This window comes from Corvus moneduloides, chromosome 6, assembly GCF_009650955.1.
Source record: "Corvus moneduloides isolate bCorMon1 chromosome 6, bCorMon1.pri, whole genome shotgun sequence".
Lineage (NCBI taxonomy): Eukaryota > Metazoa > Chordata > Aves > Passeriformes > Corvidae > Corvus > Corvus moneduloides.
Window position 1 is genome coordinate 4,044,778 of NC_045481.1, and position 25,223 is coordinate 4,070,000.

Genomic DNA, 25,223 nt, shown 5'->3' on the forward strand with positions numbered 1-25,223 from the left:
CTCTGTGCTTGGCAAAATATTCATTGCAGCCTCTCCCTTGTTGGGTTTTGGTCCTACAGGAGGATGCAGGGGGGTCAGTACTGTGCTTTAAGGCCATCCCAAGGGTCTCCTGACAGATGGGTTTACAGCTCGCCTGGGCTCTGTGGTAGTCCCCATGGGCAGAATTGCCTGCACAAGGGGTTTGGTGGACAGACAGGAGCAGATATTTCCTTTGGAGTGGTAAAAGTTAGGATCTTGCCTCACAAAGGCCATCTTGGTGTGGAGGATCAAGAGCAGAAGACACCCCTGGGTACAGGTCAGCTCAGAGACAGAAACAAGAGGGTGCTGGGGTCAGCTTGGCCTGGCTGCTGCAGGTCTCCTCTGGTTGGAAGTATTCAAAATGAGGTGAAGAAGGGCCTTTCTGTTCTCTTGTGCGCAGAACTGCTTGGGGATGCTTTCCCTAAGATGGTACCTAAAGGCCACCAATGTGAGCAGTGAACACAAGAGCTGTCTCCCAGCTTGGTCATAGAATCAAAGAATCACAGTTGGGTTGGAAGGGACGTTAAAGACCATCCAGTTCCAGCCCCTTGCCATGGGCAGGGACACCTTCCACTAGACCAGGTTCCTCCAAGCCCTGTTCAACCTGGCCTTGGACACTTCCGGGGATCCAGGGGCAGCCACAGCTGCTCTGGGCACCCTGTGCTGGTGCAACCATGTCCTGCTGACAACTCACGTATGTGAGCTGCTCAGATGACTGCAGACACCCGCGGGAAAGGTGTCTCAAAACTTTGACACCATCCTCTCCACCAGTGCGTCCTATATGGATCAGACATGGTGCACCACACGCGGGGCAAGGGCCAGATTCAGGAAGAGATGAAAGCACAGATTTTAAGCTGATGTGTGAGCTGAAGTGCAGTGCCATGACTCCAATATTCAGACTTGAGCTTGCCCCTAGATATCTCCCTGAGCTGAATCCAGCTGGACTTCTACTCTTAAAAATGAGCACTGCATGTTCAGGCAGGTGAGGTGTCAATAAAAACCACAGTTGTTATCATGCATGTGCCTGAAGCCCTCTGGTTCAGCTCCTCTGGGTGTGGAAATTCAGTACAACTGAGGATGCTCAGGGTAAGGTGGCTTTGGGCAGTGTGGCTGTGGCCATGAGGACATTGGGTGAGAGGTTGTGCAGTGTGAGCAGCCGTGCCCATCCCATACATCTCTGACTCCATGTTGTTTTCGGGTGGTAAAAAGGGATTTTTTAATAATACCTAATCAAAGACTGGGGTGGTTTTGTGCCTATCACCGAATGGATTTTTTTTTAATTTTTTTTTATTTCTAATGAACCAACCAATTTAAGAAAAATCCTACAAATTCTGACCAAATTCCAATCAGATTTAAACTCATGAAAAGAATTACTGCTTGTCCTACACTGGCCTGTTTTGTTCACTGCAGGTGGTGCTTTCGTGTCGTAAACAGGGTCTGTCACGTTGTCATCATGTGTTCAGTTTCTGTGTAGGTATAAAAGAGCAGTTTGTCCAAATGAAGGTGAATAGAGACATTTCCAGTGTCTTTCACAAAAAAAAAAAAAAAAAAAAAAAAACCTACATGATGGATAAAATTGATGTGATATCCTACATTTTTATCTTTCTATCAGAGGCAATTATATTCCTTCCCTCCTCGTAGCCTCGGCATGACATTACGGCTGTGCCACTGTCCATGCACACATAGTGGAGAGGAGCTGCAAGTATCCCCTGTAATCTAACCACACACAAATTTCCAAGTGTTTTTCCGTGCCATTAATCTTAATATTGAGTGCTCTAATCTGTTTATAGCGCACAATACACGCTACCCCCTGATAAAAATCTTTTATACATGTCTGGGCAAACAGCATGAATAAATAATGGCCAATTTCCATACTGCCAAGCAAAAAGCTACTGTAAATTTATTTTTATTTCCAGCCTCGCTGCATCCCTCATGGGGTGGAGTCTCCTTGCCCCGGAGTGAAAGGGATCAAAGATAACATTCTTCTCTGTCTGGGTGTACTTTGTGGACCTGCCTCCCAACCAAGGGATGAAAGGAACTTGCTAAACTGTTGCCGTTTTGCAACATCTGCTATAATTCCCCTAAATCCAGATTTGTCTGACACAGAGAGCTCCTGTTCTTACATCATTGCCATGTGACAGTATAACACCAGTCACATCAAGCTTGAGGATTCCAGCTCTGGGCGATGATAATATGAAGAAAACCTTTTTTGCCTAGGGCAAAACACTTGTAGCAAAGTATTATTCATCTGGCCAATTTAAATCTTCTCTCAAAAAGGTACCCAGAAACATATGCAGCGTGCCTTTGTAAAAGGCTTGAGCTGCTCATAGGCAAATGACCTGAACCAAGAGTACAAAACCCAATGTCCTAATTAATTACTGCTAAGCAGCTCTGATACACAGAAAAGAAATGCTGGTACTAATCCTTAACCCTGTCCTACATTCTTAAAATAGCCAAAATATTGCTGACAGCTAGGAAAACAAAATTGCCTCTGATTTAAAGGTTTGGGACCCCGGCTTAAAAAGAAGATCAGAATAAAATATTTGAAAAGAGTGATTTTGGAAAAGTCCTGTTGCAGCACATAGCCTGGCTCCGCGGTGGCGTGGTCCCCTGTTTTGGGATGGAAACAGTGCCAGGAAAGCAAAGCCCAGCTAAAGCCTCTCTGGGTCTGTGTGCCCCCGCTTTGCTCTGCCCTGTGAGGTTCAGCTCCACAAGGTTGGGTTGTTTCTCCCAAAAAGCACACTTTGTCTGAACACCACCATCAACTTATAACGGGGCAAAATAACATTAAAGTACATAAAAACGATGCCATTAACACCCCACTTGCTGAAGCAAGCCCTTGGAGCACTTTTTGGGACTTAATCCTTCAGTTTGAAGGCAATGACATTGGAAACAAGATTCAGTGTCCACTAATGACAGCCACATTTTCTTACCAGGTTTTTGGGTAACACAGCTTGCTCTACCAGTGGGGAAATAAAAATTTTGATAGATGTGGTAATTATGCATCTCGTGATGGAGCTGTTCAGTGTTGGGCAGAAAAGTGGACTTTTTCTGGCTTGGGGGGCAGGCAGGAAGGAATCCATTTTAGGAAAGAAATAGATCATCAGCTGAAGGGCTGTTGGCATCCAGGGATGGAAAGCCATGAATAAAGTTTGCATCTTCCATGGCATCAAGATATCAATTTCTCATGAAGAGAAAGGAAAATCTTTTTCTTAGGTGCATCCCCACTCCCTGTGTCTAATCCTGCAAATTGGGCTGCGATCCCACAGGTCACATGGGAAGTGACTTGCTTACTTCACATGAAGCACCTGGCAAGCAGGAATTGGGCTATAAATTTTTCCTCTGACAACCAGTCCAGGCCGGGGGACTCCAGTGGATTTATTGACTGGGGGGAACTCCAAGCCATTTGCCCATGAGTGTTTTCCTTCTGCCCATGCCCTCTTCCTGCAGGCTGTGGCTGTCATGAAACCCCCGGGTAAAGCTCCGTGTTCCTTGTCAATAAGGTGGTGTCAGCAGTGCTTTGTCACTTTGCTATTATGAACTTAATGCCTGAGTGATGTCCTCAGCTTAGTGGTGACATTGAGTGAGTAAGTGCTGATTCAGAGACCTGCAGCAGCTTCACTTTGGGGGTAATTTCCTGCCTGGTTTGGTTTTCCATGCCATGCAGAGCACTGACTTCTGTTTCTGCGGATGCATTTTAGAAGCAAGTGCCTGTGGATGCTGTGAAATCCAGGGTGCCCTGGAGAATGATCCAGGGAGACTTCAGAACCCCTTCCAATGCCTAAAGGGGCTCCAAGAGAGCTGGACTTTGAGCAACAGCATGGAGTGACAGGAGAAGTGGGAATGGCTTTAACTGCCAGAGGGCAGGGTTAGATGAGAGTTTGGGAAGGAATTCTTCCTTGTGAGGGTGGTGAGGCCCTGGCACAGGCTGCCCAGAGAAGTTGTGGCTGCTCCATCCCCGGCAGTGTTCCACACCAGATTGGACAGGGCTTGGAGCAACCTGGTCTAGTGCAAGGTGTCCCTGCCCACGGCAGGGGGATTGGAACAAGATGATCTTAAGTTGCCTTCCATCCCTAACCATTCTGGGATTCTGTGAAACCCCTCCACAGAAGCCTTAAATACATAGCTGGCTTTGACAACCTGGGTGTGTAGGCTTGATAGGGCTTTGCAGATAGCTTCCCATGGCTCTGCAGGTCACCAGGACTTCCAGCATCCCTGTCCTGCATGAATGGCTCAGACTGGAGCCTACACTCAACACCCCATTAAAGAGGATATTTTTATTTTTGGAGTGGCTGCATACTATCAAGGAAAGTGCTTGTTTCTATAACGTGGATAATTACATAACACTAGGATTTCTCTGCTCATTATTAGCATAATTTTAAAATTATTTGCAAGAAAATAAACGTGGTGTCTGCAGTCATACTCATTTCCTAGACAAACATCTAAATCCACATCCCCCATTTTAACTTCTCTTTTTCTTTTTTTTTCTTTTCTTAAAGCACTCTTGCGATCTTCCTAAATTTGCCTGTGCCACCATTTCATTTTGCTAATACCCCTTGAAACTGTTAACACTTTTTCCTGAATACTTTCCTAGTGGATACGAAGCAAAAAGGAAGAAAGGCTACTGTCAAATTGATTAAGTGAAAGCTCATTAGAGAAAGTAACAAGAGGTAAAATCTGCATATGCATTGCAGAAATGTGTCTGATCTTGCTAAGTTGTGAAAAGACAAAATAAGCTCAAAACTCCTTGTGCTGTAAGTAGTTCTGGGGAGATGGGGGCTGGGGATGGAAAGGGCTCCCAAATGTGTGTTACATTAAGGATTCCTCCTTAGAAAGAGGCTGTGGAGCAGCCCCTGCTAACACCACTTCACTGAAGGGTTTTAACGACCAGCCCTGATTTACGGGGGGTTGTGCCTGTGCCGTAAAAATTCTCAATTCCTTGAGCCCTGACAAACAAGACCACAACACAAAACCCCTGAACAGCAATCCAGCAAAACTGCTTAAATGGTGGTTCCTTAAAAATAAAACGCAATATAAAGTCAGCAGTAATTACTGTGTGTGTTCTCAGAGCTCAAAACCACCTTTCTATGTGCTTTTTTTTTTTCCCAAAGTGTGGTTAGGTAATTTTTTTTTTTTTGGCTTGAAATAGGGAAGATCTCCCTTTAGCTCTAACAAGCTAACTGGTAGAATTATTGATGTCTGAAAATGAGCCCTATCAGCTCATCCTGGGGAGACTTAGAGATACAGGCATGAGCTGGACATGTCCTCTGCTGGGAGCATCTTGGATGGGATCCAAGTTTGTGAGTGTGTTTCTGGGTGTTTCATCATGGTTGTTCATCATATCCTCTCTGAGGTCACGATGCTGCAGGGTCTGCAGATGAATTCCATCTTTCCCCCATGGTTTGCCCCCCCATAACCAGGGGTGTCTGGTTGCCCACAGGGATGCTTCACTCCAGTGCATCATTTTGGGGCATCTTTCTCAGCTTAGCTGAGCCCTTTTCAGAGGCTCAAACTGAGCACTGTGTGATGGCTGCAGATTAAATTGACTTTAATTTCTGAAAATATAGATCAAAATTCTAATGTGATTTTGAATATGGACTGCACATCTACAGGCTTTTATGTGAGAGGCAGTAAGGCACCTAAACCTTGCTGCCTGTAGTAAACATGTTACTAATACCTTAAATAACTTTTCTCTTACACATACAATCTAGCAGATTTCGTTTCTTCTACCTTTAAAAAAAAAAAAAAATATATATATATATCCCAATTAGAAGAGGCCAAAGAAGAGAAATACCAAAGTACCAAGCTAAAGTAACATGATAACTTTGAACTTAATCCATAAAAGACAGATATTTTACGGTTCAGGCTAAAACTCAAGGCTGACACCTAACCTGACACAAAAATGCTGTTGCATGTGAGAGTCCTTGTTAAAAAAAAAAATGCTGGGAATCTGCAGGCATAAGCCTGACAGTGCTAATTTAAATAGGAAAATGTATCTGTTTGGGAGGTAGACCACACATCTGAAAGTTATGAAAGCAAATGCCAATAATAACCATCTAAGGCAGAGCACGTTCCTTGGAATGTGGAAATTACTGTATTACAACAAAGCTGTTGTTTCCACCAGGGTGTTTTATAGCCTGGCTCATAATATTATGTATTTCGGCAGATCCCGGTAATTACAAATTTAAGTCTTAAATCCTTAGCTTTTCTTTATGTTCTCAAAGTACCCCTATAGGTATCCTCTCTCCAAGCTTAAATCAAACCCAAAATACAAGGTGAAATGGGGCTGGTTGAATTCCTGCACTTTATAATAATATTTATTAAGCCCGTTTTGAAGGGAAATGTTGAGCCGAGTGTTTTATTTAAATCTAATGGTACTCCAAAGCGCTCTGGAATTGTTTAATTAAAACCAAGGTGCACATTAATAAGAAAGGATATCATTTTGTCATTTATATATAATTTCTTGATTCTGTTAGGGGAATAAAAAATGAAGAAAGCCCCCCAAAATATAAAGAGAAGGAAGGACCAGTAAGCCTGATAATAGCCCTCCATGGAGAAGAAATAAGTATACAACAGAAGAAAAGCACAGTGAGGAACATAATGTTAGTAAAACACTCTTAATGCTACACAAGCTGTAGAAAATGCTACTTTGCATTTGGGCTGCAGCATCGTTAACTGTGGGCAATTGAGTAAAGAGTGCACCTTTTAAACTAATTCCTTGTGCTGGAGACACTGCCACATCCAGGAGCCTACCTCATTAATATGCTATAGTGGTCAAATAGGAGATTAATAACAAAGTCACCTGCTAAACCTACTAGGAACCTGTTGATTAACAATAAGCTCCAAAAATAAGATACCAGCCTGCAAAGCAAAATCGAGTCCAAGGGCAACAAGTGCTTCTGTAATTTATTCCTTCTTTACACAAGGGCATAAAGCTCCCTTTATAACCGTGTTTTCAAGGCCCTGCTGTGAGCTGTAGGTGTGAGCTTTTCAGCTGATTTATTAATTTTAGTTTCAATCAAAGTGTCACCTGCAGACACAAAAATGTCGGCCTCACCACAGAAAACACAGGAAAAAAAAAGGGGGGGGGGAGGGAGGAAACAGAGGCAGAGGAGAGAAAGAGAAAGACCAAAGGTTTTATTCTGAGAAACACTGCCAGCAATTTAAAAAAAAATTTTTTTCTCTTTTGGTCACGTGAATACCGGACGCCCTGTTCTCCACATAGCCCAAATAATTCCCAGCCACATAATTAAAAAAAAAAAAAAAAAAATTCCGAAATTAAACATTTTTGTCATACTTGGAAAGTCAGCCTCAGACCCGGGCAATGGCGCTAACCCGGCGGCTGCCAAAACAATCAGCCCCTGTTGTCAGTAGGGGGACATTCTCCCCAACCAACCGCCTGAACAACAAGTCCACTGAGCAAAATGTGCAAAAAATTCTCAATTAGTTGTCTTTATTTAGTGAACACTATGGGGTCCTCAACGGCACTATAGAATTATGGCAGGAAAGCTGAGCTCTTCAGTGGCTTATTAGCATTCTCCGAGGGTTGGAGTGCTGCTGGTAGCAGACTGGTGCCTCCAGGAGCTGGTGGTGGGACCCCAGCACTCCTTGGGTTTTGTCCCTTTGTCCTTCCCAGCCAGCAGGAAGTACAGCCCCATGTCCAGGGTATTCTGGGATATCTTCATCTCATTCACTGCTTGCGGGACCGGCAGCGCCCGTGCCTTTGTCAGTGGCCATGAGCATCCTCCTAGTCTGGGAAGCAAAAGCTCTGGGTTTGCCATTAAAAAAAGGGACCAACCCACATGCAGAAAGTGGCTTTGCCCCCTCCTCCCTCCTCTCCCCAGCAGCTTTTCCAAGTGAACATCCCCCTTCAACAGGCCGGGGCTGAAGGAGCTGAATGTTATGGTGCTGCCCTGTTAAATTGCATCAGATGTTATCGACACCCTGCTTCCATGTTGGAGAAAAAGAAGGCAAATAGGGGTAAATGGAAGCAGCTCCTTGTCCAATTCTTATCTTAATTTAAATGTAAAGTGAATGTCTTTTTCTTTATATATTTTTTTTTTATAAAAGAGAGGGGGAGCAAAAAAAGTTGAGTAGCAAGTGCTAGAAATGTCTTTTCTGAGAAAGAGGGTATTCGCTGCTTTAGGGAAAACACTATCATTGACTAAATTAACAAGTTGTCTTATCAACTGCCATAAGCCTTGAAGTCTAATTAATTTAGTACTGATCAATAGCCTTGAATGAAGCATTGATTTCTGCAGCTTTCCAGGGCTACAGCAGAAGCACATTCCCTGCTCCTTGCACGCTCCTCTTATAGGAACCAAGCACTAGTGGTAGTAATGTTTACGTCCCTCTCTTCAATGTCCAGCAAGCATTTTAGGAATTAATTTCCATGGGAGACTTGATTCTAAAAAATACTTTAAAGAAAGAAATTAGCCTGACAGGGGGTCCTGGGAAATCTGTATTTTTGGAGTTATATTCTGGTCTAAGAATCTCTACCTGAGAGGAAAAGGATTCAGTGGTAGATCAGGAAATGGTGGAAAGCTTGGCAGAACCTAGAGGTATCCATATGTTTTTCCTCATTGATGCCCACCGAAGGGTTGACTTCTTGCACACATATGATGGATTGAGCAGGAGGATCCCTGCTCTGCTTTCAAGACAGATTCCTCCGAATAGAGTGTTAAAAATGTTACAGAATCAACCCTCCATGGTCATTAGAAAAAGAGCAAGCAAAGTCACTAAACCCCAGAAGATGAGCTTAAAAGTAAAGTCGCTCAACTGATGTGGGCATTTTCAAGCTGCCATCCAGAGATGTGCCATGGGAGACCATGGAAAACACTTCCATGGGGGCAGGGAAGATGTAGAGGGCAGTGGCTTGGGAGGGACAAGGTGACACTGAATGGTGCATGGTGTCGGTGAAAAGGCTCTCAGGAGCCCCATCACGGTGGCTTCAGACCCAAAGTGCTGTGCCCACTCTATGACAAGATGTGCAAAACCACAATTCGAGGCCTCGCAGGTGCAGGAGGCACCATCAGCTGCAGCTCTTTTGTGACATCCTTGCCCCGGGTGGATGTGGGCTGGTCTCCCCAGGGAAATGGGCTCATTATTTGTGTCTGCAAGCCCAGGGGAGAGTTCCCCATCTGGCGGGATGGGGTTAAGTTCTGCCCTGGGCTACGTCCTGGCATCACCCGCTGCAGATAGTGCTCCGCCTTCAGTACCCAGAGCCAGAGCATGGGGCTTCCCTCCTTTGTCAGAATCGCTCATGGCCAAATCCATCTGGATAAAATGAAGCAAAAAGATGAATTCAGAAGGTGGGAAGCATTTTGGCAGCACCAGCAGCTCTGCTGGGATGTGAGAGAGGTCAGAGTCAGGCCCTAAGTGCTTACAAATTAGCTTAAATTCCGAACCTGTGCTAGCAGGAGTCAAGCATTGTGACAGGTCTCCTCCAAATCTTTCACTTCCACCACCCTGCCTAGCTGAGGCACATCATTCATTTTATTTCTTTACTCCACATGTTCTCCTAGGGGAAAAGCCACGCAAACCCAAATCCTGTGGGGAAAAAGAAAAAGGAAAAAAAAAAAAGAAATGACAATAGGAAAAATTCAACACTGCAGAAGAATTACATTTAACCTTTACAAAATTCGGCCCTTTTAACTTCAGGCTAAAAAAAGAAACCAAAAAGCCCCACCACAAAAGTCCCTCTCCTAGTCTGTTTGGGGGCCTCCATGAGTTTCCATAGCACTTTACAAAAGATCTTTATTGAAGAAAAGATTGGACAAACTTTCCTTATATGTGTGGCCCTAGTCATTAATTGCCCCTGTCTTCTTTACCAAGGCCTTATTCCTATGTAAATACCCTTGCATAATGTTACAGGCTATTGTCAGGCCAGCGCCAGTCAGTCGCCACTTATATGCATTTTTATTTCAATCCGCTGCGCCGGAGAATGAAAAGATGTCTGGACTTAAGCTGTTTACCAACTGGGCCAAAGCTGCAGTGTGGAAGAACTGAAGAAAGCACCAGGCAACTGCAGGAACAGGCTTGGACAATGCAAGCAGCCATTTTCAGTTGAGTTATTAACCTACCCTGAAACTCTTCTAATCTACGCCTTTTTTAAAGAACAAATGTACTGAACCAAACATGAATGAGCCAGGACTATTAAGAGAGAAATCCTCTAAAGGACTATTGAGTGCAACATAGGTTTGTAATCATTTTGTCTCAGTTGCCTGCTACCAACATTATCAATGATGAAAATGCTTGCTCAGTTGTGGGGGATTGTCTCGTAATTAAATGACAGCGCCGTACTGTAAAAGAACATGCAGGAACACAGGAGATACCGAGGGCTTTCAAACCAGCCGCTCCCAGAAAGGACTTGGAATGGGCATGGATTACAATCCAACTTGAAAAACTGAATTAAGGACGTTGGGGTCTTCCTTTTAAAACACCAGCACTTTTCTAGGCTCGCTGGGGAAGGAAAAGTCGCCGAAATGGGCTCTTGCACTCAGAACATTTGGGATGAAAAGGATCTAAAGCATGTAGAGGAAATTTTTCCTGCTTTAGGTTGGGAAGAAAAGTGCAAAAATGGAAAATCAAACCCTCACATGTGCTCGCAGAAAAAAGAAAGAAAAAAACTTATAAGTTTGCTGCAGGCTACATCTTTGTAGTGACTTAATGGCACTACAATCTACGTAGTGTAGTATTAGCCTTAAGAAACTCTTGACTATTTGCATGCATATTAGAATCCAATGAGAGCTTAATAAGTGCATATATATGACAGGGGAAACATCTCATTGCATAGTTAAAGCTATAAAAAAACATTGAGGGAGGCAAAGTCTCAAGTTAATTACCATTACAATGCAATCAAGTACAGCAGTCATAGCTGAAATCCTTTTCTATTAAGACTGCTAGGCTCAACCTTGTCTCTGCAGGTCAGCTCCAGCACAGATAACCTTTCCAGCAGACAAATACATGTAAAATTGGCTCATCTAATTAAAAGCTCAGGGAGGTGTAGAAAAATACCAGCACATTGAGGCTGAGCAAATCACAGAGTACCCCCTCCAGCTGGATGAAGCTACAATATGTGGCTGCTGTTTGTTCTGGAAGGAAACTGAGTCACTTACCATTTCAATAGGTTAATCAATTGACAATTAAATGGAGAAATTGGTTAACTCTGCAGCAATTAACATGACACTCTATTAAGTACACTTTCTAATTGCCACAGCTGCAAGTGAAAATTAACGTCTGTGTCAAAGTGGCTGCATGAGGTTGGGCTGTTCCTGGTGGTGGCAAGGTAATAAATGTAGCTTTAAAAGCCTGTTGTTCATTTTAGACCCTCAAGCACAGTGGGGAAAGGGCCCAGTGCTGAGCTCTATGGTTAGATACAGAGCACTACATGGGTTTATTGAGAGTGTATGTGGACCCATAGGGTACTAAATACATTTGTGTGTATGCACACACATCCCTCGAATAATGCTTATCCCTTCAAAACAACTCTTAAAATCTATTGTAAACTTCTTGGAGTGTGAAAGGTCTGTAACACATATATATAGTGTGCAAATAGTGTGTGTGTGTTGTTAAAGGTACACATGGAAGCAAATTCCCTGGAAGTGTTCCCAGCCAGGTTGGACAGGGCTTGGGGCAACCTGGTCCAGTGGAAGGTATCCCTGCCCATGGCAGTGGGTGGAACTGGATGGTCTTTAAGGTCCTTTTCTTCTACCTTTCCTTTCCTTCTACCCAAACCATTCAGGGATTCTATGGAAAGACATAATTACAATCATCCTGCTCCCCTGAAGGATAAGAAGAAAATAAAAGTAACCAAATGTTGTCTGATGTCTCTAGAACTGGCAGTTTGATGGCAGTTTGGAAAGAAAAATTTCTTCTGGTTTTGAAGAAATTTTTAGTTGTGGCCAGGAATCAGAGCAGACACCAGCTGAGCCCTCCCAAAGTCGATGGAAACATTGTCCTTGCTTTTCAAGGGACAGAAATATTTGGTTTATAGCAAATGGTTCTGAGCTGTGCAGGTTCATCTCCCAACTCCTGGGATGCTTTACTGGAAGTACAAGTGAGGTATAAAATACAAGTAGCTGGCATGGACAGTGCTCCTTGCTCCAAAACAATGGTGTGGATGCCTGTTCCTCTCACACTGTCCTACAGACTGTGAGTCCAGGGAAGATGTTCAGCAGTGGCCGCTGAACACAGACCTCAGGTTTGTTTTCGTATAGATAATCACTGAATTCTTCATTTGGCGACCTTTAATCTCTGTTCATTCACACTACAAAAGCAGTAGTCCCCAGGTCCACCAAGGTCTTCTTCTGGTCAAAACAGAGAGATCCAGGATCTGGAGGAGATGCTGTTCTGGAGAAGGCCAATAAGCCCAATCTTCATTTAGGTGCCTTTTCTGGTGCCCAGCAATCTGCAGGAGTGAGGTTGCACTTTTCGGGGTATTTAGGGAAATCTGCTTTCTTGTGGATCCAGAGCCAGGATGACCTGTGTCACACATGGGTGGCAGAGGACATCCTTGCATTTCACTGCTGCTTTCTGTGTTTTCTGCAGGCGTGGTGGGGTGGGAGATTATGAATAGAATAGAATAGAATAGAATAGAATATCCTGAGTTGGAAGGAACACACAGGGATCATTGAGTCCAACTCCTGGCCCTGCACAGGACATCTCAACAATCCCACCCTGTCCCTGAGAGCATTGTCTAAACGCTCCTGGAGCTCTGTCAGGTTTGGAGCTGTGACCATTCCCTGGGGAGCCTGTTCAGTGCTCCATCACCCTCTGAGGGAAGAACATTTTCCTGATATCCAACCTAAACCTCCCTGGACACAGCTTCTTGCCATTCCCTTGTTTCCTACCGCTGTGTCTCAAACACAGGCCCCTGTAGCCAGCCAGTTTATGCTGGAACAGTCTGTTTCCTACTGGATATGGGACACTTATTTGGGACCCAAATATGAGAAGCCCTACAGAGACTTGCAAGGACACAGTCAGGTTTTCCCAGAGTAAATTCTATTACTTTCAAGTTCTGCAGTGAAAGAAGCAAAGCTGTAAATCCTCAAAGCTAATAGTGCTAGAATAGTAATTATTTGGTTGTTTTTTGTTTTGTTTGTTTGATGGGTCTTTTGACCAACAAAACCCAGGGAAAGACAAAAGGTTACATCAGTAGCTGCTGTTCAGAACCCAAACCATGAGAATTACAGATTTCTGCAATGAGATGAATTAAGCTAAAAGCCATATTAAGCAGTACTGCACATCTGCTGCATTTCTAAATTCCCTGTGTGTCCTTGCTGCTTATTGTTAAACTTGTTGTTGGGCTAATTGATAAAATCAAGCCCTAACATTTTATTCAGCCTGAATTCTCAAGAGGCTGCAGAATTCCTTCCAGTTTGGCTTTCCAGAAACTTGTATCTGCTGACAGGATTGAATTTTCCTGGGAGAGCCTATGAGGTGCTTTTTTGCCTGGTGCTGGAGAATTTAGATTTGTAGCAGGCAGAAAAGCCAGAGGGATGGTGACTGTTTTTTCCTGCCTGAACAAAGTCTGTTGCAGCAGCAGGGAGGAGAACGAGGTCTGCCAGGATCCACCATCCAGCCCTGGAGTACCTGCAGCCGCAGGAGAGGACTCCATGGGACACGGTGTGGATGTCTGATGTCAGAAATGTGTCACTTGAAGAGGCTGCTTGGCTGGCAGCTTCCCAGAGAGTCCAGCAGAGCCTGTGGCAGCAGTTCAGGCTAAATAAATAGTGAGGAGTGAGAGATCAGGGTGAAATCCCGGCTTGGAGGAGTCTGCTGCTGACTTTGCCAGGCCAGCACTCCTCTGCTGAAAAAAACCCTCCTGGTTTTTTCACTTTTCTTGGAGAATATACTGAGCAGACAGCACAAATCTTTGGTGCAACACCTGGAGAAAGTGGAAAACCAAGAGTTTTCCCCTTTTATTTCAGCGCCAGACTCTGTGCTGCCACGCCTGCCTGAGTGGAGGGGAGGTTTGTCCCCGAGTGCCGTGGGTGTCGTTGAACATATACTTCTAATTGCAGCTGCTTTCCCTCTAATTATAGCTCCGTTTGGTTAGGATTTTCCTCCAATCCCTCATTTCCCCTAAAGCAAACACCAGAGCACCAGAGTTGTAACCCCAGTGGGGACATTTATTAATAACCCCCTTGGCAAATAGGGAAAAAAATCATTACGCTGTATTAGGCACTAAAATATTTTCCCACTGCAAAGGCTAATTGATAATACCAAGCAGATATTATGGGGCAATTAATGTTAAGATGAAAATAAACATGAGAGCAAAACAAAAACAGGCTGAGGGAGAGTACTTTTTTTTTTTTCTTCTGGCTTCCAGGAGTTTCTTGTGAGTTAGAAATGAGATGCTGGTAAATAACCTGAGATTACCTGCTTAGAAAAGGAGCGATTAAAGAGGGAATTGAAGGAAAGGATTCTTGCACAGCTCTTCTAGTGAGTGGTTACAAGTCTTAAGGGGTTTTGCATGTCTTTCAAAAAAACTTTCTATTTAGGTTGGCTTTTCCCCCCACTTCCCAGAACAGCTCCATATTCCGCACTTCACTGTAGAAGTTGACCAACCCAATCTAAGTGAGTTACAGTCCCAGAGTGTCAGTCTGTATAATTACAAAGGGGAAAATGAGGGAAAAATGATGATTTATCCCCCTGGCTTCAGATGTAAAATAAAGATGCTCAGGGAAAAGCAAAATCTGGCAAAACTCTGAACTTATACTGGAGGGATTATCTTTTTGTTTGCTGTTTGTACAGCGTCAAACACCTTCGATCTTAACCTATATCCAGAGCTTCCAGCTGCGAGCACAAATCAAACAGTGGATGACCAGTAAAGGAGAACAGACTGGTCCAGCCACACAGTCCATGCACTAACTCTGGGATGGGGAAGGTGATAATGAAGACACAGACAAACAAGACACTTCCTTCCTGATATTTTATTCATTCATCAAACAATATTACACATTCCCATCGATGCAGGCAGTGGGAATTCTGCAGGGCTGATTAAAAGCAAGCGGAAGGGAAGGAGCAAAGTGAATTCTTTGCTAACCAGCAGATTTTATTTTAGCTAGGTTTGTAAATTTTTACTAATTTTAGGTTAGTAGGGTTCTCTAGCAGCTCAGAGTGCAGTGCAAGTCCTGTCTGAAGAGGTGGTGGATGCAAGAAATCCTTCACTTTATTCTTGCCTGTCTAGGGTTCAAAAAAAGTCACAATGCCACGTTTTTAAACTAATAATAATAAAAAAGTTGCATGTGTCCTGTTACTGTTTGAGGACTGCACATAGGCTATCAGAGGACTTCTGCATATCATAGCAGAGGTTTTTGGGGGTTTCTTGTGAAAATTCCTCCTGTGTCTGCTGGGACAAACCATGTCACCTTCTAACCTTAGGAGGACTCCAGTGAGTCCTGTGGGTCAGGTCTGGATGTTGTGGCACTGCCAAGCAAGTCCTGAGGGACTTGTCCATGCTGCATCTGAGGTGGGGAAGGACCTTTTAACCAGGCCCTTTTGGACCTGGGATGAGCAGCTGGCCACTCCTGGAGTCAGCAGCCTGGAGGGAAATGGTTACTTAAAAGGAGATCCCTCTTTAACAGGCTGTGTTCAGGAGGGGGTGACGTCCTCAGGCTGCCTGAGGGCAAACACACCTCCCCATTTACCTGTGACCAGCTGAGATTGTGCTTGGCTTCCTATCACATCTCAGGGGCACCTGTCTGGGGGGAGGCTGTGGGATGAAGATTTTAAGACACAGAGTTGCTCACCAGCCTTTCCTTCACCTTTCTCAAAGGGGCTGTGGGAGTCTTGTCCCTCCTGGAACTTCTGGACTGGTGGGCACAGCTGCATTTGTGGGAAGAGAAGCTATATGGAGAACCAGGGGCAAGGCTGAAGGCAGGATTCAAGTCTTCACTCCACATGTGCTGTACCAGCATCGAGGAGATGTCATGGTGGGAGCTCATCCCAATGCTGGAAGAGACTTTGTGGGCCTCCCAGACCATCCTCATTCATGTTGTGGATCCAAATCATCACTTACCCAGAGATCAGCTTGTGGGTGAGTGCCAAAAGAGTCTCCTGGTTGTAATGATAACATCAGCTGGACTCTGTGGCTGTGTGGACTCAGACACTCTGAGTTTTCAGGGGATGGGGTACAAGTGCTGGAACAAGATGGGAGAGAAGGAATAAGCTGCTCATGGATATTCCTCCTACCAAGCCAGCAGCAAATGGGCCATCTCAGTGTCACATCACTGATAAAAAGGATTAGAGATTTCCCTTGTTCTAGACATCTGCACCCTGGGTGAAGTCTTAGTCCATATGGTTGGGGAAAAAAATTGACACTGTAAAATCGAAACTTTAGAATATAGCCAAAAAAATCTGACAGTTGTAACAAAAAATAAAAGCCCCAAAGGGGAATCTATGGTTCCAGGAAAGGGAGAAACTGGGAGCAGATGAGCAGAGCAGGGATGTGTTGGGTGTTTTCAGGTGTTGGGGAGTGAGTAGGGACACCCCTGCGTGACCCTCAGCCTCTGACAGGAAGGGAGCTCTGCTCCTGGCGGGGTGTGGCAGTTCCACCACACTGACTCCGAGCTCCCACCATCCTTGAAGCCATGATCTGGCACTGGGGCCAGGTTCCTGCCTCCTCAAACTGACCCACCACATTTTGCAAGAGCCTTGAAGTAATTATTGCAGAGTTAAGCATGTTCCTGATTCCCCCTCCATGGTCGTGGATCCCTTTAGGTACAACCTTTGGCTCACCAGACTCCCTTCCCAATCTTCTTCCTTACTGCCAAGTGCTCCTATCAATGCTTGTTATACACCCATTTTCCCTCTTTTCCTTTTTCCTTTTACACCTGCACTGCTGTGGCTTTCACGGTGCCCTTCACTGTTGTTCAGCCCTCTTCATTCCAATCTGGACATTGTCTCCTCTTCTTCTTCCTGGGATCCTCACCAGAACCTGGAAGGAGTAACTGCAGAGAACCTATCATGCTCTGCTGCTGCTTTTGTTGTACAAGAGAGGAGCTTTGAAAGTGAGAACCCTTTCAGCTCTGCCTACAATGCAGGCAGCACGTTTCCCACGTGGGAAATGAGCACAGCTCTATTCAGACCTCTACCAGGGAGCTACGGATGGTAACCAGTGTTACCCGAAGCCTTGGATACTTTGTATTTTCTAATTCATAGAAACACAGAATGGTTTGTGCTGGCAGGGACCTTAAAGATCATCTCATCCCAACCCTGTTCCACTATCCCAGGTTGCTCCAAGTCCTGTCCAGCCTGGCCTGGAACACTTCCAGGGATGGGGCAGCCACAGCTTCTCTGGGCAATGAGTATCACCTTACTCTTTCTCAGCACTTTCTTCCACTCCTGGCTTTTCTGTTTCATCTGGCTCCTCCTGAAAGCTCTGCCTCTCCTCTCTCTCCTCTACCACTTATCTCCTGTCACTTCCTGGTCTCTTTGACATCAGTTTTGATTTGTTTGTGCTGCCTGTTTTTTCCTGTGGTCTTCCAAGCTCCAGCATACACCAGAGCAAAGTACAGAGGATCGAAGCAAGGCCAGGAAAGCAGCTGCATTATCACAAGCACAATTTATTATGTAGCACCTGTGCTTCACAGTTAATGCACAGCAGTCACACCTGTCCCTGCTCATTGCAGGGGAGTTGGAGCAGATGACCTTTAAAGGTTCCTTCCAACTCAATTTATTCCCTGATTCTATGACCCCCAAAAGGCACTTTGCTCTCACAATAAGTGGCCAGTATATCTGATGTGATACAAGTGTGAGAGCCTGCTCCATAAAAGAGACAAATGTCCGGAGAGGAGTTTCTGAGATGTGACTGGTTGTCCCTTGCCCCATGTCTGACACCTTCCCTCTGGTCCTGGACATCAGGGGGGCACCCTGGTGATGCAAAGTCACCCTGGGCACGGGTGAGGGTGCCCTGCCGAGGGCTGAGGACAGGAGGAAGGTGCCTGCATTGCCTCTGACCATCTCCCTACATACGGAGTGGGGATATTTGTGCTGCTTTGTTTGTGCCTGGGACATGAACCAAGAACCTCTTTAGGATGATAATGGAAGTGGCAGAGTTTATTTAGCCAAGCTGTGAGTATTTTGGGGGTATTTCTGTGCTGCCTTATCACCTCAAGAAGAGGCAGACTGCTTAAAATGCTCAATATTTAGAAAAGCTTGTTTCATCTCTCTTGTCTTATGTTATTGGTGTGGAATATTCCCTTCTTAAGCACACTGCAATAATATTAGATAATTGCTTAGCTCATTTTTCTATATGGGTTTTGTTAATTCATAATTGTCTCAGAGCTGAGGAAATGTTTCCTTTAAGAAGGTTAAACAAAGAGTTTATTGACATTAGTGAAGATTGGTTAAAGAAAACATTATTAAATAAAAGGAGCTTTATTTAAACACTAAATTAATCATTTAAAGGCAAATTAGAGGTCGTAACTCCTCCTAAATAAATAATGTTAAACAATAATTAGATATCCATTTTAGATTACAGGCAAGCACTTGGGTTCAGTGGGCTGAAAAACAAGTTTCTTCTCATCTCTTCATATTTGTTCAATATACATAATTAAAGCGAATCACTGCCCCGCTTAAATTTTCCATTCTGAGATTAAAAAAAGATTCCATTTGTAACTGTGTGTCATATTCGCCATTAGATGATAAAACATCTTTAAAGCTTCACTTTCATGTAAACAGAAGAAAAGATGAGAGCATCCAGAGAGATCCCCGGCAGTGGAAATCGATTCTCCTAAGCTACTGGTTACAGTTATCAATCTTATCAAACAGGCCGATGCATGAGTGCACTCAGCCACTTTGATTTGTATGATCTCCCTTTGCCAGAGTTAACCTTCCCCACGTTCCAGCGTGTGCAAGAGGCCCTATCTGGGCTGTAATTACCCTCCCTTTCATTAGCGCTCTTACTCATCTCTTAAGTGCGAGATAAAATTAAAGAAACCGTTTTCCCCCCTCTCGCTTCATTACACTTTTTTTTTCATTTTATTTCATTTTTTAATTTTGGTGGGTTTGTTTTTTTTTTTGGTAGGCTCCGAGCAGCCTCATTTGTTCTTTCCCACGAACATGAGCCAACCTTCTCCCTTCTCATCCCCCTTTCAAAGAGGGATTCGGGACGGGGAGCCCCAAACCCAGCACCCCACGTCTCACCACCGCTGGGTTTGCATTAGACCTCCTCAGAATGACGATGGCTCGTGAGCACTGACAGGGACCACCACCACCCTCCAGAACCTTCCGTGGGCTCTGCTTGCCCCGCTGCCAGCCGGCTTCACAAAAAGCATGGGGAATTTTTGTCAGTTGCGATACAAGTATTGAGGAGTTGGATTAATGAAAGCTGACGTTGGCGCTGATAAATAATGACACCACCGAAAGCAACCTCGGCGGTGGATGGCAACATCAAAAAGCCCTCACTCTCTGTTAAGGGATTGTCCTGCGAAGAAGCAGAAATGGTGGCGGGGGGAAAAGCTGGATGCTCTGGCAGGATTTTACACAACTCTCCCATCTGTGGGTGAAAGTTTTTTGCACTCTGTTCGTGCCTTTGCCACGTTTGACTTTAGGCTGATACCGGTGCTGTGTGAGCGAGTATTGCCCGGCTAATTGTCATCCCTAATTGCATCCTCCTCGTTAGCCTTTCCTCCGGTTGTTTCCCACTCCTCTGCCTGGCACCCAGGCTCCTGCTCAGCTCTTCTGCATTACCATCATTAAGGTGAATACAACTTTCCCCTATACTTAAATAAATATTTCACCCCTTTTCTCGCTGCTTCATTTTCTCTTATTTTAAAATGAAATTGGCTGATGCTGGAGATGTTTTTAACCCCTGCAAATGTTATCTCACACCTCACACAGATCGTCGGGGTCTGCAGCACTGGCAGGGATCACAGATTTCCTCTAAATCCATGTTCTAGAAAGAATAACATCACCAGGAAAAGTTGTTTTGCACAACCCTGCTATCTCTCATTAGCTAGTGAACACAAAGGAACAGAACAAGACTTTTCTGATTATTTTAGTGGGTTTTTTTCCCCCCTTAACTACTGAATTTACACACAAAAAAGAAAGGCACTTTGTATTTAAGGTTAATCAAGTTTCAGTACAATTTTTTACAAACTAGAATCACACTAATCTTTTTTTCTTGCTCTAATGTGTGGCTGTTGAAATCCTTAGCTGTGATAAATTAAGCTACTTATTAATCTAATTATCGTACATTCATCCTAGAAACTTTCATGTGACTTGAAAAGGCTATTCAACCTTTTCCCTCCCCTCCTAGAAAGGGCTCAACCTTGCACCAATTAAGATCATTCTGAAGTAATGCTTTAAAAAAGCTTTCTTTAATCACCCAGTGGAACATGGGCTGATGGTAAGCAAACTAAAAGCTGTGAGAAAAGTTTACCTTACCTTTAAGTCTGGATATTTTTGAGTTGGAAGAGGAAGGTCTAATTGTGGTGTTCCTCTCTTCTTCCTCTTCTCTGCTCTCCTAAATAAATCTGTGAAATTATTTAGCAAGAAAAGTTGTGACTGACACTGCTGACTTTTTTTCTGAGCGTAGCAAAGGACAAGATGGGAAGATGTATTCGAACAAAACACGTGAAGCCTAATTCGGTATTGGGTTAATTGGAAGTTTTTGACTCCCAGAGCATATATTAACCATCCAGATTTCAGAGATACTGCTTTGTTTTAAAGCCTTATCTATCGATAGGAAAACATCCCAATTCCAAAGTATCCAAGGGATTAAGAAAAGGAGAAATAAACCCCCAAGTACCGAAAAGAAATAGGTTGCGAGTGTATCCTATCTTGAACATCCATTCATCGCCAAGCGGTTTTGTTACTTTTTCTTAATAACCACATAAATGGAGCTATTTTATATTCAAATTAAACTAGGTATTAATTTGAATGCAAAGCAGCTCAGTTTGTGCCGTTTCAATGACAGGTTTACCCCCAGACAGAATTTATGAACAGCCCGATGTGGGGGAAGCCGGCTCCTGCTCCTCATCCCCTCTCCGTGCCTAGCAAACTTGCTAACTGTGAATAGTTTTTGAAGTGAAGATTAAAAGAGTGGAATTATAAAGTATAATTACATTTTATTGAAACTCTAGAAATCAGAAAAAAATCCAGCAGGAAACTTTTAGTGAAACATGATGTGTTGTCATTATCATTAAAAGATAAAAGTTCCATACTGTTTTTATCTGTTTATTTGGAAGAAATCCAGCCTTTGCAGTAACACAGGAAACAAAAAACTGGAATGCAGGAGTAATTATTAAAACTGTGTGATTTGTTATCTCAGCTACTGTCTTTCCAAATGGTAATGCGATATCAGCAGCTGCAGACGGTCGCTGATTTCCTCTATTAGTAAACAAGTGCTTTGGAGACCTGTGTGAGGCACTTTAAGCCCACTACTCCCCGAAGTGCTGTCAGGCTTAACTACTAATCCATGGTATTTCAGAGCACTGGAAATTCATCTTTATAAAACCTGAACAAAAAAGGGAAAAAGCCTGGAGGGCAGGAGCTCCCTCTGGTGAGACAAATGACATGTTCATTTATTAATGAAACAATAACCCTGGAAAGAGGATCAAAGCACATTCCATCCTCACTTTACAATCCCCAATTTTCTCAGGCCATACCATTTAATTGAGCCATGACAATGGAATACTTAATTGTTGCGTTAAAGTTTGAAGAAGAGACTTCCTCAGAATCAATGTTCATTTCTGGATTATGACAGTATAATGTCGCCAGCTTGTAGCTGCTGGAATTTTATTTTCTCTCTTTATTTTATGCAGATTGAGAGAGAGAGAGAGAGAGAAAGTGCTGGTTTTATTCTTTTACCAAAGGCTCCTTATCCCTCCCCATAAGCAGGGGTGAATATACCTGTACTGGAGGTAAAGCCTGGCTGCTGGCCCAGTGCTGTGTTTGTGCCCAGGGGGACAAGCCCGGGGGTGACTTCTGTGGCAGGAGGAGGAATGCAGGGGGTGCAGCACCTTGGAAAAGTAAAAAAAAAACCCGGATTTTGATTTAAGATTAAAGAAAAGGCTGGAAGAGAGAGCTGGCCTCTGTAAGCTTGTGTTTCTGTAAGCACCAGCGAGGTTCCTGAGTTCTCCAAGGGATCCTCCGGCACTGGAAGCTCTGCTCTACATCACCATTCCCCTGAATCTGGGCTACAGGCAGGTCCTAGTCCATCCTTACTCCTGGAGCCAGCGTTGCTTCAGTGCCACCCCTCAGTTACCAGGTCTGTGACCACACTCCCAGCCTGCCCACCCGGCTCTGCCTGTACTTTCCTTCCTCCCAGTACCTCAAACACATGGATGCCTCTGTGCTTGGGAATGCTTAAAGGGCTTTTGATTCTCACCCTAAGAGGATCTTCCAGTTCCTTCCTGGGAGCTCACATTGTCCCCCACCAAAGTTTTGAGGCAAAAGGACCATCCTTCTGCTGTTGTGTCCAGCTGCTTCTCAGGCTCCCAACATTTTGAAAGGCTGTGAAGAAAATGGAGGTGCTCAAAATAAAAGCCATGCTTCCAAAAAGAACAGAATATCTTCTGAAGTTAATACATGTGTCGTATCTGCCTCCCACAGTGTCTTTCCCTGCCACCTGATTTTATCAAATTTCTTATTGGTGACTCATTTTATATAATTGATATTTACTGACTCGACTATCTGGCAGTGATTGACTGCATTATTTTTCTTTAACCTGATTTTAACTTAAATACCATTTTCTGGGTGCCTGCAAAGAAGCAGCTAGAAAGGCTATCGTGCACGAGTGTCTGCTACCTTTAAATTAATACATTCTGCTTTATTAATTCTTCCTATGACATGTATTATAATACACTTGCATGTACATAGAGCCTATCATATAAGAACCCTGAGGCACTTACAAACATTAACTAAGCCTTACAATCTTCTTACTTTGGGTAAACAGGGACAGAGGGAGGTTAAGTCTGTCATCCTGACAGCTCTGTGCAGAACTGGGCAAGGAACTGCTCTATCCTGACACCTTGCAGGCTCTGGGGAGCTCACAGTCCCTGTAGGGTGGCTAACGTGCCCCATAAGATGGCTAAGGCACCCCATAGGATGGCTTGTGTTCCCCATTCCTCCATATGTGGTAGAAGTGGTCTTCAGGGCTGGGAAAATGGGTCAGGATCTCCAAGTAATCACAGTGATTTGTCTAAACTTACCCATATTTCCCCTCCATCCTTACCTGACTCAAGCAATGGTCTGGGTATTGGCTATGCAAGAAGTGAGTAAGCCCTGGTTGCTCAGCAGAAGTATAAATCATCCTTAAGATTATTTCAGAGGGGGTAATAGAGAAAAACAGAGCTGTTGAGAAATCCACCTAAGCAACAGATCAGCCTTGGGGAGTGCATGTGTGTCCTAAAGGCACTGAAATCTCAGTAGGATTTAATAGAAAATATGGCCCAGCCCCTTTTCCTGTTCTAAACATGAAGTGCTGAATTAGAAATGGGGTGGGATGGAGACCCTGTGGAACTTGAGCATCACAGGATGCATAATTCCCTTAAAAGAAATACATCCCACTGTAGGGTGCAGCACAGGAGGTCCCTCCATGTAGGTCAGGTAAAGTCCCATTGCATTCCTGACGCGGGAATGAGCAGATGAGAAAGTCTGAGTAAATGAATTGTGTAACAAAGCCCAAAAGGACTCTATTTTTTTTTTTCCTTGGAGTATTAAGAAATCTGTGCAAAAATCCTCTGCCTTCTGGAGGGCACTGCGTGACAGGCACTGTGCTATTTCCAGGGTGCCTGGGAGCTGGGGTCCTTTCATTTCTTTTCTCCTGTGCGTGCTGCAGCAGGGTTTAGCTGACCCATCCCTCCTGGGGGAGTATCAGGATACCCCAAATAATCCCAGCAATGGGGGTGAGGTCACAAGGACCAAAGGCAATAAAATCACCCTGAATCCCTCTTCATGGACCATGCAGGGATGATCCTGAATGCGCCTATGGGAACCTCTGTGGTCCTGCCATGTCCCCTTGTACAGACCCTTCCATGCCCGGGATTCTTCCTCCGCCAGCAGAACTTGTTTAGTTTTGCCCAAAAACTAAGAGGAAAGAGCAGCTTGTGGAGAAACATTAAAAGGAATGGTTATTCTTCCCTTTTCAGGAAGGTGAGTGGCTGGGACAGGAGCAAGGCCCCACGCCAGGGGTTTGGGGAGGAGGATGGAGCCTGACCAGCAGCACGAGCTAAGTCCTTCCGTCCCAGCTTGCGTAGGCGAACCTGCTCCTTCTGCCCTGCCCCTTACCTACTGAGTCCCTGGAAATCCGATTACTGATCCAGGCCAGCCGTACGTGCAGCCAAGCAATTACATTGTTTTTCCTCCACTGCAGCTCGGCGGGTCCTGCGGGCTGAGGTTTACGGGAAAACAGAATTTTAAGACAAAAAAAGAAGCGCTTGATGATATTGGTATTACGAGGACGGCTTACAGTGCTGGATATTACTGTTCTGCTCGGGAGTGATTACGGGTTCCAGTTGAGACTGGATGGTTTATTATGTTTTACTGGAGTGCAGGAAGAGCTGGGAAATGAAGGGAATGGGAAAAGGCAGAGTGGAGTTGTGGTGATGTTACAGCTGGGGAGCTGAGGTGTGGGATGAATAAATTTCTGGTTCTTCAAGGATGGAGTTCTGCCCATGTGTTCATGCCCAACCCAGACCATTCTATGATATAAGCTATGATATGATATGAGGTACGATATAACACGGCCATCCTTAGCAATGACAAAGAAGTTCAGCCAAGGTCATAGCACAGACACTCAGGCTCCATGCAGAGCATTCCCATCCTCCCTAGGCTGGACCCCTGAGCTTTCCCACCCTGGAACGGGTTTAATGCTGTGCCCGTCTGGGAGTTTTGGACAGCTGGCTTGGGAGCAGGGCATGGCAAAGGCATAACTTCCCCTCAGGGAGCAGGTGGGCTTTTGGAACTGCAGAGGAAATGTTTTCTTGCACAAGTTCAAGATAATAAACTCAACTGAGTGAGCAGACACCAGGAAGAAATATTTAATTATCCTTCTCACCATTATGAGGAACTTCTGCCACTCTTCAGGTTATTATACAGTAAATAACCAGTTTTCTAAAGGACAGAGCTGTTTTAATTATATGACAATGAATGCATAATTATTATGTTTGTTAGGAATGAATCACAAGACAACAGACTTGATATTGCTGCTCTAGTTAGTGCATCTTAATTACTTTTTCATTTATTTTGCATAT

General features: G+C 44.3%; 1 long non-coding RNA gene across 9 annotated transcripts in view; it reads left to right on the plus strand.

Moving 5' to 3' along the window:
- Positions 1–25,223, plus strand: part of LOC116445636 — a 101,291-nt gene that overhangs the window by 41,028 nt on the left and 35,040 nt on the right. For 7 of the 9 annotated variants that reach the window (XR_004240842.1, XR_004240839.1, XR_004240844.1 and 4 more), the window contains exon 2: positions 15,800–16,060. The exons of the other annotated variants lie outside the window; for them this stretch is intronic. This is a non-coding gene — a long non-coding RNA (uncharacterized LOC116445636). The remainder of the gene's footprint in view (positions 1–15,799; positions 16,061–25,223) is intronic. 9 annotated transcript variants of the gene reach the window in all.